Here is a 17,024-nt window from a genome sequence, read left to right as displayed (position 1 = left end):
GGTGTGGGCCTGCATGGGGGCCATGTCAATGGGGCCTGTGCAGGCAGTCGAACGTGAGCCCCGGGTGTGTGCGTGTGTGTGCACACATGTGCCTTTCATAGCGACCCTCATACGCCGCCCGTACACAGCAGCAGCTGCATCAGGGGTCTGAGGGCCTGGCTATCTGGGGTGAGAGGGCCCCCTCTTTCTGCCTTTGGGGCCTTGGCTGTTCACCCCTCCCCACAGGCCGGGGCCGCGTTCCCTGCTCCAGGAGATCACAGCCCTACCGGGCCTGCTCTGCTGGACTGATGCTGCTTGGAGACCCTGCCTGAGGGGTGGGGCAGGCCCCCCACGGGCTGGGCTGTCAGGGTGTCACCTGTGCCCAAGGGACCCCGGTTCCTGTCTCCATCCATGAATGAGGGCAGGGCTCAGAAATGGGAGAAAATCACCCTCTCATAGCATTTGTTCGCCTGCGTTTTTAAATTAGTATGATTTTTAGAACAGTTTTGGGTTCACAGAACATCAAGCAGATGTACAGAAATTCCCACCCCCTCACCTCCCCCTGACACCCCCTCAAGCCTTCCCTCCATCAACACGCCCCCCGAGGGAACTTTGGTCTTGATCATCACCTCCCATAGCCCACGACCTCCACGAGGCTCAGGACCGGTGCTGTGCCTTCTGCGGGTCTGGACACAGAGTGACCAGTGTCCTCCAGGACAGCGTCACTCAGAGCAGGGTCACGGCTCTAGGACTCCTCAGGGGGCCAGTCCATCTCGCCCTCCACCCCTGGCAACCACGGCTCTTACGCTATCTCCACGAGTTTTTCCAGATGTCGCAGGCGCGGATCGCAGCGTGCAGGCTTTTTGGATTGGCTTCTTTCACTGTCATACGCACGGAAGGTTCCTCCACGTCCCTCATGCCGTTAGCTCTTTTCTCTCGGCTGAGTAACGTTCCACTGTCTGGATGGACCACAGTTTACTTATCCATTCACCTCCTGAAGGATGCCTTGGCTCCAGGCTCTGGCAACTGAGGGCAGAGCTGCTATAAACACCCGTGGGCAGGTTTCTGCAGGGACATGTTTCCACTTCCTCTGGGAAAGCACCGAGGGACGTCGTCGCTGGATTGTGCGGCAAGAAGTTGTTGAGCTTTGTAAGAAAGGGGCCTGTGTCCTCACGTCTCTGTCCACCCATGAGGCCAATGGGAAGACTGTCAATTTCGTAGTGTTTCTAGCGAAGGCGGAATTGTCTCTTATCGTTTACTTGTTAAGTCGTGTCCGACTCTTTGCGACGCCATGGACTGCAGCTCGCCAGGCCTCCCCGTCCTTCACTATCTCCCTGAGCTTACTCAGACTCGTGTCCATTGAGTTGATGATGCCATCCAACCATCTCATCCTCTGTCGTCCCCTTCTCCTCCCTCCTTCAATCTTTCCCAGCATCAGGCTCTTTTCCAAAGAGTCTGCTCTTCACATCAGGTGGCCAAAGCTTCAGCATCAGTCCTGCCAGTGAACATTCAGGGTTGATTTTGTCCAGGATTGACTGGTTTGACTTGTCTCTTGGTTGCCTCAATTTGGCCACCTTGCCAGGCTATGAGCCCCCAGAGACTCTGAGAGCCAGGCCTGTGGGGGCCTCCGCCCCAGAGCAGCTGCACCCGGGGGCTCTTGAGGGGAGGGTCCGGCCACATGGAGGTGCTTCACCCTGGGGCGGGGCCCAGCGCTGGCCTCCCTTTCCCAAGGGACCCACAAGCTTGGGAAGCAGCAGGAACAGGCAGGCCAGGGCTGCGTTCCATGCCAACCCCCGCGCGCGGCCTCAGAGGGCCCTGTGTGTCTCCTGTGGGCGCCGTGGGTGACGTGGGGAGGGAGGCCGGCGGGGCTGCTGGCGTGGCCCTGCAGGGAGCAGGAGGACGCTGTGGGCGGACTCTGGGCCTGAGTTCACCCCCTACCCCTGGTTCTGCCCCGGCGGAGGCGGGCCAGGCCGGGCCCCGGTGGCCTCCGTCTGGTGGTGGCCCAGGTGGGCTCCAGCCATCTTGGCCGGATCGTAACCGGCAATCGACTTTCTTGATATATTGATCCCGGGGCCAGAGCATGTTGTAAAGTGAGGTGATCATAATGGGATTTAAAGTTATTACGGGCGAAGCCGCAGTAACACAGGGTGAGGGCTTGTCGGTGTCATTTATGGCTGAAAAATCATGGCCGTGGCGGCTCCGCCAGGCCCTTGGGCTGGGGGGGGGGCCTCTGGCGCCAGGACCCCTAAGGCTGAGGGCTGAGGGCTAAGTCTGCAGCTCAACTGTCGTTGTCATCTCTTTCTATCGATAAAACGGCTTTTCTTCAAACCCAAGTTGCTCATAACCCACGGCAAAGCCCACCAGGCTTGTGGGCAGTCTGGGGTGAGGTCAGGCTCCATGCACACGTGTGCACGCTGCACACTCACATGTGCACATGTGTGCACAGGCGTGCACACGCCCTGGCTCCAGCCTGGCTCTCCTCTCTGTCCTGTGGGGATTGAGCAGCATTTCTGTCTTGTGGGACCACCCCCTCCCCCCGCTGACACACCGGAGCGCCCCACAAGCTCCTGGGCTCGGCTGAGATCCCCCACCATGGGCAGTGCTTCCCGGTGGAGGCTCCGAGAGGGCCCGGGTCCTCAGCACGTCCGGCGTGGTCACCAGCACTGAGAACAAGCATCTCTGGGTGCCTCGCCTGGGCTCCGTGCGGGGCCCTCAGCGCCCTCTGTGGGGGAGCAGAGACGCCACTGGGGGCAGGGGTGATGGACCTGCTGGGCTGGGGACAGGCAACAGGACCCCCAGGAGGGGCTGCGGAAAGCTGGGTCTGGGAGGCTTCTTGGAGGAGGTGGCCCGGAGCTGGCTGCAGGGCTGGACCGAAAGCCAGCCACCTGCACTGTGTCCAGATGGGCAGCACGTGGGGCCTGAGGCCACCTCCCCCTCGGGCAGCAGCAGCCCAGCTGCTCCCGCCCCCAACCCTGGCACGAGCTCAGGTGCTGGAGGGTCTGCGCTCTGCGGCCCGCAGTGGCTTCCTCATTGCGTCCCCGGGCCCGGGGACACCCAGAACTGGCGGCTGCCTGCAGGCCAGTGGGGTCGGCGGCCCCCCCGGCCAGTACGCCAGCTGGACACCGGGAACATGGAGATGTATCGGATTCAGCGCGGCAGCCTGGGCGTGAATGCCCGGCCTTTAAAGAGAAACTTATCTGTAATTAAAATCATGCACAAGTTTTAGAAAGAGCCTGTTTACAACGGGGAAGAAAGCTGATTGTGAAAATGAATAGGCTTCCATTGGGGCTGGGAGTGTTTAACTCGGGAATAAACCCCCTGCGGAGGCGCCGCGCAGGGCTCTTCTCCGCGGTGCTTTTGGGGGGCTGCCGGCTGTGTCATCGTCTGCGCCGACCTTATCGGGCGCGATCGTACACACGGGGCCTGGCTGCAGGCTCCCCCGTGGCTGGAGAACTCGCTGCGGATCCGCTCCTCTGCTTGTGAGCTATAAATTAGCCCAGTTAAAATCAGCAGGACACGCTTATTCCAAGTTTATGTCTCCCTGTAAGCAGATGGTGGAGCTGGCGTGTGGGAAGCAGGGGCATCAGTCACCAGCGTCGAGATTTAGGGCACGCAGACGCTGGTCCTCAAGGAGGGGCCCCGCCTGGACCTGGTGGCAGAAAGGACGTGATTTACGCTGTCCAGGGGCTGCCCCTGTCCGGTCACTCGGGAAGGTTGTGGTCACGGGCCTGTTAATTGGCAGAGCGGCTGATGGATAACTTGGGGGCACCTGCAGGTGCAGCCTGACAGCCCCTGGGTCTGCCTGGTCCCCTCCGTAGCTCTCATTCTGGTGGACGATACTGTGGCCGGCATCCAGCTGTTTTTCTGGGTATTGATTACAATTAAGACCTTGAATTTGAGGGAATTCCTGGTGGTCCAGTGGTTAAGACGCTGAGTTTTCACTGCCGAGGGCTGGTGTTCCATCCCTGGTCAGGGAACTAAGATCCCACAAGCTGTGCCTGCGGTCAAAAAAAAAAAATTGTGAATTTGAACTGGAAGATATGGGCTTCCTCCCTCCCACAAGGTGGGTCCTTCCGGGATTTGCTGGCGGGCAGGGCCCAGGTGCTTTTGAACTGTGGTGCTGGGGAAGACTCTTGAGAGTCCCTTGGACTGCAAGGAGATCCAACCAGTCCATCCTAAAGGAGATCAGTCCTGAATAGTCATTGGAAGGACTGATGCTGAAGCTGAAGCTGAAGCTCCAATACTTTGGCCACTTGATGCGAAGAGCTGACTCATCGGAAAAGACCCTGATGCTGGGAAAGATTGGAGGTGGGAGGAGAAGGGGACGACAGAGGATGAGACCATTGGATGGCATCACTGACACGATGGACATGAGTTTGGGTAAACTCCGGGAGTTGGTGATGGACAGGGAGGCCTGGCGTGCTGCAGTCCATGGGGTCGCAAAGAGGCAGGCACGACTGAGCGACTGAACAACAGGGCCTGGGTGACGGGATCTGTGGCTGGAGAGGGTGCTGTGGAGCGGGCCACCCTTAAAGCCTGCGCCCAACTAGCTCGGGCAGCCTACCCCCAGCCGCTGCTCCTCCAACCCGTGGCTTTCACAGAAAAGCCCTTTCTCCTCGGGGCTCCTGCTGACCCAGAGCTTGTGTGCCCCCTGCTCAGCCACTGCAGCCCCCAGCTCCCAGGAGGACCCAGCAAAGGCTGGTGAGTTGGCCTTGGTCCCTTGGATGTGGCACCAAGAGCACATCTAAGGAAAAAGCAGGTAAACTGGACTTAATTGAAATTAAAGACTTCCGTGCACTAAAGGACATCCCAGAGGACGAGAGGAAGTGCCAATCACACAGCTGGTGAGGGACCAACATCCCATGTGTACAGAGAACTCTGAAAACTCTGCAACAAAGAATGCACCCAGTGGAAAACGGGGAAAGGACTTGAACAGACATTTCACCAGCGATGACCCTGCCGCTGTCCAGGGCGGGTCCTCTCCTCAACCTCAGGGCCGCTGGCGGGTACGGTGGGGGTGGGCAGACAGGACTAGCAGCCCCCTACCCCAACGGGACGGGCGACAAACTGGGCCCCCTACCCCAACGGGACGGGCGACAAACTGGACCCCCTATCCCAACGGGACGGGTGACAAACTGGGCCCCCTGCCCCAATGGGACGGGCAACAAACTAGGCCCCCTGCCGCAACGGGATGGGCGACAAACTGGGCCCCCTGCCCCAACGGGACGGGCGACAAACTGGGCCCCCTGCCCCAACGGGACGGGCGACAAACTGGACTGGACCCCCTACCCTAACAGGACGGGCGACAAACTGGGTTAGTAGCTTAGATGATCATGTTTTACTGTTATGTTGATTTCTTGATGTTGATGCTTACATTGTGGTCACGTAAGATAATGCCCCTGTTTTTAGGAAGTTCACACTGAAGTATCAATATTTAGAGGGTCAGCAAGTCTAAAATATATATGTATGTGTGTGTATATATAGAGAGAGGGTGCAAAGTTGCATCCAGGGTGAAATTAATAATAATAAAAATACTTAAAGCTAGTCATTTCTCTTTGTTTTTGGATGATTTTTGGCCACGCTGGGTGGCTTGCGGGATCGCAGCTCCCCGACCAGGGATTGAGCCCAGGCCATGGCAGTGAAAGCGCCAAATCATAACCACTAGGCCACCAGGGAACTCACTGGTCATATTTTAAAATAACATTTTTCAGGAGGTGGTGAGTGGTGGATAACAGACATCCACATGGACTAAAATAAACACTGACCCCGTACAGAAAGAATCTTCGTGGTCTCAGAGTAAGAAAATATGTCATAAGTCGTACAATACAATGTACTGATTACAAAACACTGAGAAGTTCAGAGCTTTTATTCATCAAAAGCACCACCAGGCTGTGAGGACGGCGTCCGCACAGCTCGTCATCCAGGGCTCATGTCATCACAGCAGAGAGAGTGGCCTCAAACCTACGGGAAGTCTTGATAGCGCATCACAGTGAGGGCCCCCAGCCAACTCGTGAACACAGGGAAAAGTGCTGGGTGTCATCTGTAGGCTGGCACAGCACTTCAAGGGCTCCCACGGGGGCACACTGGGTAAAGAATTCGCCTGCAGTGCAGGAGACGCAAGAGACGCGGGTTCCATCCCTGGGTCAGCAAGATCCCCTGGAGGAGGAAATGGTAACCCATCCCTGTATTCTTGCCTGGAGAATCCCATGGACAGAGGAGCCTGGTGGGCTACAGTCCGTGGGGTCACACAGAGTCAGACCCAACTGCGCGTGCACACACATAGCACATCAAAACCGCGGTGAGAAGGGACTACACGCCCCTGCCAGCGGAGCAGGAAAGACAGAAACACCGGGGCGGCGAGGACGCGGCAGGGGGCGCTGGTAAACGCTCAGTGACCCGTCCTCCAGGGAAGGGAGCCCTGACTTCCACGTCCGCAGCTTCTGCGGTGTAGATGCTCCCACTTGGCTGATGTGACGTCGCTGACGTGGCTCCGGGAAGGGACGTGTACGTGAGCCCCGTGAGCGCCTGTGTCCTGGTCCAGCCACCACTTTGGAGCCTCTGGGACTCCGACTCTCTGCGGCCGTGTCGCTTGGTACGAGCATGTTGAAAACAATGGGGCGACATTGACAAAGGCGAAACAGATGCCTTCCCCCCACACTCCCCCCCAGGTGCATCCCTGAGCTGAAACACACCCACATTCACAAAAAAGGCGTGTGCAAGAAAGTTCTCAGCAGCACTGCCTGGAATAGCCCCAAACTAGAAATACCCAGATGGCCAGCAGCAGTAGCATGAAAAGTTGTTCATGGAATCGTCACACAATGAGATCTTTTCCACGTGAGATGAACGATCCCCTGGCACACGTAGTACCACTAGCGAGCTTCCTGCGCAAAGCGGGAAGACACACTTACTCACTGCGTGATTCTTCTGCATGAAGTTCCAGACAAGCTAATGAACTGTGGAGCTGGGAACCAAGATACTGGTCACCTGCAGGGATAACAGAAGTGCCTGGGAGGTGACACTAGGTGGCTAGTGACATTCTATTTCTTGACCTGGAGATCAATACACAGATTTAATTTTGAGACAATTGAGAAGTATGGTTATTTTTTTATGCACTTTTAAAACTATGGTTTAATTTTAAAGTGTTTGAAAAATCATGGAGATTTCTATTCTCTAACAATGATTAATCCTAAAAGGAAATTAATACAATTCCATTTATTGTCACACCAAAAGGAATAAAACATGTAGGAATAAACTTAATCAAGGAGGTAAAAGATTTATCTTTTTAAAACTACAAAATATTGCTGCAAGAAATTAAGGAAGACATAATAAATGCAAAGATATCCCACATTCATGGATTAGAATAATCATTATTGTTAAGATGACTATATTATCCAAAACAATCTATAGATTTAGTACAATCCCCATCAAAATTTCAAGAAGACTTTTTGCAGGAATAGAAAGTTTCATCCTGAAACTCATATGGAGCCTCAAGGGACCCCAGTACTCAAAATCCTGAAAAAGAAAAACAAAGTTGTAGGACTCACAGGTTATGATTGCAAAACTCATTACAAAACTACAATGATCAAAACAGTGTGGCATTAGCATAAAGACAGATACACAGACCAACGGCATAGAATCCAGGGCCCAGAATTAACCCTCACACATGCGGTCAGATAATTTTCAACAAGGGTGCCAACACCGTTCGACGGGGAAAAGAAAGGATAGTCTTTTCAACCAATGGTGCTGGGAAATCTGGATGCACATGTGTAAACTGGACCCTTACCTCCCATCAAATACAAAAGTTAACTTGAAATGGGGCTTCCTGGTGGCACAGGGGATAAGAATCCGCCTGCCAGTGCAGGGGGCACAGGTTCAATCCCTGGTCCGGGAACATCCCACGCGCCGAAGCAACAAAGCCCATGGGCCACAACGCCTGAGCCTGTGCTGTAGAGCCCAGGAGCCGTACCTGCTGAAGCCCACACACCTAGAGCCTGTGCCCTGCAGCGAGAGGAGCCCCCACAGCGAGAGAGAAAACCCTTGAGCACCAGCGAAGATGCAGCACAGCCAGAAATAAGCTAATGTTAATTCAAAACTAACTTGAAATGGATCAAGGACCTAAGTGAAGTGTGGAGTGTTAGTTGCTCAGTTGTGTCCAACTGTTTACAACCCCACAGACTGTATGTACCCTGCTAGGCTCCTCTGTCCATGGAATTCTCCAGGCCAGAATACTGGAGTGGGTAGCCATTTACTTTTCCAGGGAAACTCCCTTCACCAGGGATCAAACCTGGGTTTCCTGCACTATAGGCAGATTCTTTACCATCTGAGTCAACAGGGAAGACCCTCAAGGACCTAAAGTAAGAGCTAAAACCATGAAACTGTTAGAAAGGAACATAGGGGAAAACATGACTTCGGATTTGGCAGTGGTTTCTTGGATATGACACCAAAAGCTCATGCAAGGAAAAAATAAACGGAACGTAATCAGAATTAAAATTTCTTTTGTACATCAAAGGACACTGTCAAGAGAGTGAAAAGGCAATCCCCAGAATGGAAGAAAATATTTTCAAATTATTTATCAGATAAGGGATTAATATCCAGGATATGTAGAGAACTCTTAAAAATTCACAACAATTAAAAATGGGCAGGGACTTCTCTGGTGACGCAGTGGATAAGAATCCACCTGCCAAGGCAAGGGACATGGGTTCGATCCCTGGTCCAGGAAGGTTCCATATGCCACGGGGCAACTAAGCACATCCACCACAACTGCTGAGCCCCGCATGCCTAGAGCCAGTGCTCCACAAGAGAAACCACTGCAGGGAGAAGCCACAACTAGAGAAAGCCCGTGCAAAAGCAACGAAGACCCAGCACAACCAAAAACAAATAAATTTCAAAAAATAAAGTAAAAATGGGCAAAGGACTTGAATAGACATTTCTCCGAGGAAGATGCATGAATAGCCGACAAGTACATGAAAAATTGCCGAGCATTGCTGATTGTCAGGGAAACAAAAATCAAAACCACAGTGGGAGGGTACCACCTCACGGCCATTCAGTCAGCTCAGGCGCGCACAACTCTCTGCAACCCTGTGGACTGCAGCCCGCCAGCCCTCCCTGTCCATCCCCAACTCCCAGAGCCTGCTCAAACTCACGTCCGTCAAGCAGGTGATGCCATCCAACCATCTCATCCTCTGTCATCCCCTTCTCCAGCCTGCAACCTTTCCCAGCATCAGGGTCTTTTCCAATGAGTCAGTTCTTCGCATCAGGTGGCCAAAGTACTGGAGTTTTAGCATCAGCATCAGCCCTTTCAATGAATATTCAAGACTGATTTCCTTTAGTATTGACTGGTTTTATACCCTTGCAATTTAAGGGACTCTCAAGAGTCTTCTCCAACACCACAGTTCAAAAGCATCAATTCTTCAGCGCTCAGCTTTCTTTATGGTCTAACTCTCACATCCATACATGACTACTGGAAAAACCACAGCTTTCACTAAATGGACCTTTGTCAGCAAAGTAAGGTCTCTGCTTTTTAATATGCTGACTAGTGTGGTCACAGATTTTCTTCCAAGGAGCAAGCGTCTTTTAATTTCATGGCTGCAGTCACCGTCTGCAGTGATTTTGGAGCCCCCAAAAATAAAGTCTGACACTGTTTCCACTGTTTACCCATCTATTTGCCATGAAGTGATAGAACCAGATGCCATGATCTTAGTTTTTTGAATGTTGAGCTTTAAGCCAGCTTTTTCACTCTCCTCTTTCACTTTCATCAAGAGGCTCTTTAGTTCTTCTTCACTTTCTGCCATAAGGGTGGTGCCATCTGCATATCTGAGGTTATTGATATTTCTCCTGGCAATCTTGATTCCAGCTTGTGTTTCTTCCAGCCCAGCGTTTCTCATGATGTACTCTGCATATAAGTTAAAGAAGCAGGGTGACAATATACAGCCTTGACGTACTCCTTTTCCTATTTGGAACCAGTCTGTTGTTCCATGTCCAGTTCTAACTGTTGATTCCTGACCTGCATACAGATTTCTCAGGAGGCAGGTCAGGTGGTCTGGTATTCCCATGTCTTTCGGAATTTTCCACAGTTTGTTGTGATCCATACAGTCAAAGGCTTTGGCATAGTCAATAAAGCAGAAGTAGATGTTTTTCTGGAACTCTCTTGCTTTTTTGATGATCCAATGGATGTTGGCAATTTGATCTCTGGTTCCCCTGCCTTTTCTAAATTCAGCTTGAACATCTGGAAGTTCTTGGTTCACGTACTGTTGAAGCCTTGCTTGGAGAGTTTTGAGCATTACTTTGCTAGCGTGTGAGATGAGTGCAATTGTGCAGTAGTTTGAACATTCTTTCGCATTGCCTTTCTTTGGGATTGGAATGAAAACTGACATTTTCTAGTCCTGTGGCCATTGCTCAGTTTTCCAAATTTGCTGCTATATCGAGTGCAGCACTTTCACAGCATCATCTTTTAGGACTTGAAATAGCTCAGCTGGAATTCCATCACCTCCACTAGCTTCGTTCATAGCGATGCTTCCTAAGGCCCACTGGACTTCACATTCCAGGATGTCTGGCTCTAGGTGAGTGATCACACCATCGTGATTATCTGGGTTGTGAAGATCTTTTTTGTACAGTTCTTCTGTGTATTCTTGCCACCTCTTCTTAACATCTTCTGCTTCTGTTAGGCCCATACAATTTCTGTCCTTTACTGTGCCCATCTTTGCATGAAATGTCCCCTTGGTATCTCTAATTTTCTTGAAGAGATCTCTAGACTTTCCCATTCTATTGTTTTCCTCTATTTCTTTGCACTGATTACTGAGGAAGGCTTTATTATCTCTCCTTGCTACTCTATGGAACTCTGCATTCAGATGGGAATATCTTTCCTTTTCTCCTTTGCCTTTTGCGGCTCTTCTCTTCTCAGCTATTTGAAAGGCCTCCTCAGACAGCCATTTTGCCATTTTACATTTCTTTTTCTTGGGGACAGTCTTGATCACTGCCTCCTGTACAATGTCACGAACCTCCGTCCATAGTTCTTCAGGCACTCTGTCAGATCTAATCCCTTGAATCTATTTGTCACTTCCACTGTATAATTGTAAGGGATTTGATTTAGGTCATATCTGAGTGGTCTAGTGGTTTTCCCTACTTTCTTCAATTTAAGTCTGAATTTTGCAATGAGTTCATGATCTGACCACAGTCATTAGGCTACTATTCAAACGAAACAAACAGAAAAGAAGCTGAGGCAGGGTGTGGGGAAACTGGAGCCCTGGGCCCTGTGGGCGGGAATGTAAATGGTGCGGCTGCTGGAAAAGAGCGTGGTGGCTCCTCAAAGCTCAGACAGAGAATCGCCACAGGTTCCATCAGCTCTCTGGTGGCTCAGACAGTAAACAATCTGCCCCCAGTGCAGGAGACCAGGATTCAATCCCTGGGTCGGGAAGATCCCCCGGAGAAGGAAATGGCAACCCACTCCAGTGTTCTTGTCTGGAGAATCCCATGGACAGGGGAGCCTGGCGGGCTGCAGTCCATGGGGTCGCAAAGAGTTGGACACAACTGAGCGACTAATATCTTCAGTCTCACACTTCCAGCAATTCCATTTCTGGGTATAAATCCCAAAGAACAGAAAGCAGGGACATGCTTGTACAGTCGTGTTTACAGCAGCGTTCCTCACAAGAGCCAGGATGTGTCCATGGACGGGTGCGTGCGGTCCATCCACACAGTGGGGCTCAGAGGCATCCTTCAGCTGCAAAGGACGGACACCGCGCGCCTCCATGTTTAGGAGATCCCAGAGCAGTTGCATCCACAGAGACAGACGGAGCATGGTGGGGGCCCAGGGCTGCGGGGAGGGGGCCTCTGTTTAAAAGGGACTGAGCTCCAGACTCAACGGCATGGAAGAGGTTCTGGGGGTGGATGGTGGCCAGGGCTGCACAGCCACGTCTGTAGTGCACCGAAGCGTCAGTTAAAAGTAGCTCAGAGGATACACTTACATCGTGTGTTTCACTGCAGTGAAGAAGCGTGAAAACAAATCGTAAAGAGGCTGTACTTGCCTGAGTCCAGTCAGGAGCAGGCCCCACCCAGGGTCAAGCAGGGCAGTTCACTGTGAAGGGTCATTCATGACAACAAAGGATGGGCTGCAAGAGTGGGGGCTCCGGTCCCCTGGGGTTGAGGGGGAGCCCACCTCCTGGACGAAGGGTGCCTCTTCGGAGCTGGCCGCAGGTGGGCACGGAGGACCCCAGGCGCCCAGGCACGAGGCCAAGAGGGGCGGGAGGGAACACAGCTCGGGTGTCCCTTACACGCGTGTGGCGGGGAGGGGACTGGCTCGGGGTTGGCTCCTGGACAAGCCGGTGAAATGAAGGGCCGCGGCACTGAGGGGCCGTGAGCGCCACCACCCCGCAGGGCCCGGAGGCTGGAAGGCCGGCGCAGCATCCCAGCCGGGGTGGCCTGGTTGCTTTGGGGGCACAGATGGCTGTGCCCCCCCCGGGAGATGCCAGCGCCCCCACCAGGCAGGGCTCTGTCTTGCGTGAGAAGAGTAAAGTTACTCTCTGGCGCGTCTTCAGAAGCTCAGGGAAGTTTGTGAATTTGGAGAAAACGAACATGAGGATGAGCGTGTCCACCCCGTGGGCCCCAGAAGGCGAGCCTGGGGCGGCTGGTGGACCCGGATGAGAGAGCTGTGGCCGCAGTGCCCGAGGGGCCGCAGAGAACACAGCGGGGGGAGGACGTGGGTGGGCCAGAGACCCCCGCAGCTTCCTGGCTGCAGGGGGTGGGGGTGTGCAGGCCTGTGGCCGCCGTGGAGGCCAGCCTCCTGGCACTGCAGACAGCAGGTGGACAGCAGTGTCCCTGAAGCTGACCCGGCCGGGGTCCCCCAGGACGTTGCCTGGCGCCACAAGGAATGACGCCCAGCTCAGCCCCGGGGCGGAAGACCTGCTGATGAATAGGGTGCTGGGCAGACCAGGAGGGAGAACCACACAGCGTCCAGTGGGGGGGGCTTCTGGCATCCACCACCGGGCAGCCGGCCATGCCTAGCCAGCGCTGCCCTCACCAGGACTCGAGGTGACCTTATAGCTGCTGGTCTTGGTGGGAGCCTCCCCCCAAGGCTGGCCTGCCTGCTCCAGGTCCCTGGGCCTCCACTCACACTGCCCACACCCATTTCCTGCCCAGTCTCATCCTCCTGGCTGCCCCATCGCTGGACCCTCACCCATCACCCTGTCCCCTTGTCCATCCTTCAGTCCCCTCAACCCCCCCCCGACTCTGCCCCCATCTGTGACTCTGTCTACTGCTGAATCCCACCAGCCTCCAGGTCCCTGTTTTCGTCCCCTCCTCCAGGAAGCCCTCCTGGTGGTCTCCTGCTGCTGCCCTGAGCCCCACCCACCCCAGCCCCACTGCACACAGAGCAGAGAGGACCATCCCATGTGTCTGAGTGATGCTGAGAAATGGTTGAATCAGATAACCAAGACATTGGCTCCTTCCTGGAGACACTAGTGGCCGCTGACTTCGGGCCAGAGTGGGGAGCTTCCAGCCTTGGGTCCGGGCCCAGAGGGGCGGGCGGGGGTTGGAGCCGGGCCTCCCCCAGAGCTGCCGAGGCTCCCCCCAGAGTGCGAGCGGGTGAGGACTGGGCTGCAGGCGGCTCTGTGCCTGACTGCGGGCAGCAGTTGCCAGTTCCGCCTGGGAAGGACGAAATGCCCAGCTTCCCTCATCCTCACTGTGAGGGCCAGGAACCCTGCGGGGGGCGGGGGCTCAGGGTCTCCACTGGGAGCAGGGACCGGGGGCTGCTGCCTCTCTCGATCCCACCGTCCCTGGAGGCCCTGTGGACCTCAAGGGGAGGAGGTCTGTCGGTGTCCAGACGCCGACCCGCGGTGGCTGACCCTGGGCCCTTGCTGGAGGGCGGGCTCAGCTTGAGGTGGAGTCTCGGGGTCCAGAGCCCCCAGCCTGCCCTGCCCAGTGCCCATGTCCACTCCCACCATGCCCTGCAGGCCTGTGGTGCCCAGATCTGGCCTGAGTCTTCCTTGGCCCGGGTGCTTAGGCTCCCTGTCTGCACACAGTAGGGGTTCTGTCTGGCCCAGGTCCTTGGGCGCATGTTCCGGGGCTGCTGTTGGACCGGTTAACTTTTAATTTCGAGTCTCCAGGCAAAACACAATGGACTTTTGACATACAAATATTAAAAATTAAATTTCCCGAGTTCATTATCTGATAATTAGAACTAAATAACATCTTAACTGAGAGGCCAGCCCCACACAGATCAAGTCAGTTCCATTTAAGATTCCATTAGACCAGTGTCGGAGCCGTAAGTAATGGACCATAAAATTTAATTTGGAAATGATCTCGCGCCGTGATGGAGCGATAGCGCTCACAAAGGAGCCGGCGCGCGGGCGGCCGGGCTCGCGAGCCGGCGGAATTCAAAGGGACCCGCTGCCGCGGCCCAGAAGAACATGTGTTCAGCGCCTTCTCCTTTCTCGGGCCCTGCAGGTATTTAAAAGTCAGAATTGACCAGTGTAGCTCCGTGTAATTACAAAGATCCCCTTATCGGAGTCTATTTTCAGGCGCAGAAAGAAAAGGCCGTGCTGGCGTCTCGCGGCTCATTTACATGCGCCCGGATCCGCACCTTAATCACAGCGGATTCAATCGCACTCGGGCGGTTCTGTCCTTCCATCTCAGCCCCGGCCACCTCGCTGCTCGCCCCAGGCGGGCCTGGTCATGGCCTTCGGCGGCCACATGCGCCTGACCATCTGGAGGAAGCCTCCCCGGCCCGGGGCCGCCTCGGCTCCCACAAAAGGGGGATGAAAGTGGCCAGATTAGTCCAGCATCCCACGGACCCAGAACAGCCACGCCTCCGGGGACCCAGGCACGGGGGTCCTTCTGGCCCTTGAATCCCCGATGCGGGTCAGCAGGCCCGAGACCTGCCCTCCCCCGAGGCATCATCACCCGGAGCCTCCTCCAGCCCCACCCCTCCGTACCCCCTGCAATCCCCAGACCCATTCTCGGCTCTGCGTTAAAGCTGCGTGAGTGTCGGGCAGAACCTTCTGGAAGGCCTCTCCAGGGGTGCAGAAGGATGCCCTGAAGTTGGGGGAATCTCCGAGGCCCCAAGGGACCCAGGTTCACTCGGGCCTGGCCTCACCAAGGACTGAGCGCAGACATGTGACTCGGACCCCAAGAGCCCCATTGGTAGTGACCCGCTGGTCACACGCAGGACCCAGTCCTGATCCTCGTCTAAGGCTGGTGGCGTCCACCATCCACTGACCCTGTGTCCCAGCCAGGCACGCGGAGGCCCGGGTGCCCGGTGTGTGTCAGCTTCCGGGAGCCGCAGGGCGGGCCGTGGGCGGGTCCTCAGAGTAGTATGAGGGGCGGGACTATGGGCGGGGCCTCAGAGTGGAGTCGTGGGCGGGGCTGTGGGGGTGCCTCAGAGTGGGGCCGTGGGCGGGGCCTCAGAGTAGTGTGGTGGGCGGGCTGTGGGCGGGGCAGTGGGCGGGGCCTCCGAGTGGGGGCCGTGGGCGGGGCTGGTGGAGAGGAAGGGTGCTCCCTCTGGGCTGGTGGAGGATGAGGAGGCCACTGTGGCCTCCTGGAAGGAGCCCTGGCCATTCAGGACTGTCCAGCAGCCCGGGGCATACACCACCGGGAACGACCAGGGCCATGGCTCCCCAGCCCTGAGCACAGGCTGAACACTGCTCCTTGGTTCTATCGCTCAGCCCTCTGTTCTGCTGCAGCTGGTCCCGACCCTGGATGGCTGCTCGGCTCCGAGGACCCCAGACTTACCAGCGGAGCCCTCTTTTCATGGGGTTGGGGGTCCCCTGACCCGCCACCCTCCCCAGACACCCTGGCAGCAGGGAGCAGGCAGGCTGTGGGCCCGGCCCTCAGCTCGGTGGCCCCTGGTAGCTGTGACCTTGTGGCTTCATCTCCTCTCTGGGCAGGCAGCTGGGCTCTGCCCCTGCAGGTAAAATGGGGTGTTTGCAAAAGCCCCCTCCTCCGTGTCCGGGAGCCAGAGGTGCTGGGCCAGGGTCTCCCTGGAGCTGCCCCTCCCGCTGTCCCTCTCAGCACTTCTGGCCTCTGTTCTCAACTTGGACACTAGTGCAGCCCCCACGCACAGGCCACCCCGAACGTTCCCTGTGGCCCGAAGCAAGAGCGAGTGACGGGGCCCAGGCACTGAGACCAAGAGGAGCCCTCCAGCCTGGCTCTGAGCCCACTCCCTCCCTCCAGCATCTGGGGATTGGGGCCAGGCAGACAGCTTACAAAGGATGGGGTTACAGCCGGGGGCCTCACAGCCTTGGGGACCCACCAGGGCTGGGACAGTGGAGAGGAAGGAGGCCGAGGACACTCCCTCTGCTCCCTAAGCCCCCGCCAGGCACGGCCGCAGCTCCTGTAGCAGCCCCCGCCACCAGGCCCGGAAAGTGTCTGAAATTAATTCTTGTTCCGGAGGTGGCGCGGGTGACCCACCGTGTCCGCGGCCTCCAGGCTCTCGCCGAGCGGCCAACTCTGCGTCTTATCTCCCGAGCAGCCTCATTTGTTACTTCTCGCTGAATACACCCACTCCCATTATTTCTGTAATTCTTGGCAATAACAGCCCTTCCCCTAATGAAACCTGCATTATTGGAAGGTTGCCGTCCTGACCCAGCGGAGATTAGCTGTGTACTCTGTTATTACTACATATGTAATTGTATAATTGATTTTAAAATTTACTTTTGTGTCCCCACATCATAAAGTAAGCAGCCCATTAGGGGGAGAAATATAATGAGTATCTCTCTAACCGTTTCTGCCCTGGGGAGAAGGGCGTCAGGGGAGGTGCCCTCCGGGCTGGGGGTAGGGATGCCCACTTCCCTGTCCGGGGTTTGGGGAGGGTCCTGCCCTCTTCATCTTTGGGGATCCTCGCAGGGCTGTCCTCCAGGCAGGCCTGGGGCTTGAGTGTGTGTGTCTGGGGGTGTCCATGGCAGGTGGGGGGGGTGGGGAGAGCCCGCACTCTGACCACCTTCCAGCCCCAAGAGTGGGAGGGGAGCCACACCTCCTCCCGCCAGCGGGGAGGTGGCCCTCACCTGAAATCACGCCCAAGCCTGTGGCCCCCCAGTCGCCAGTCCCAGTGCAGGGCG

At 55.7% G+C, this 17,024-nt stretch overlaps 1 pseudogene; it reads left to right on the top strand.

The window, feature by feature from the left end:
- Positions 1 to 17,024, top strand: part of LOC145541188 (uncharacterized) — a 40,637-nt pseudogene that overhangs the window by 19,028 nt on the left and 4,585 nt on the right.

This window comes from Giraffa tippelskirchi, chromosome 1, assembly GCF_054371585.1.
Source record: "Giraffa tippelskirchi isolate mGirTip1 chromosome 1, T2T-mGirTip1v1.2.pri, whole genome shotgun sequence".
In the NCBI taxonomy this organism is placed as follows: domain Eukaryota; kingdom Metazoa; phylum Chordata; class Mammalia; order Artiodactyla; family Giraffidae; genus Giraffa; species Giraffa tippelskirchi.
This window is presented reverse-complemented; position numbering and strand designations above follow the sequence as displayed.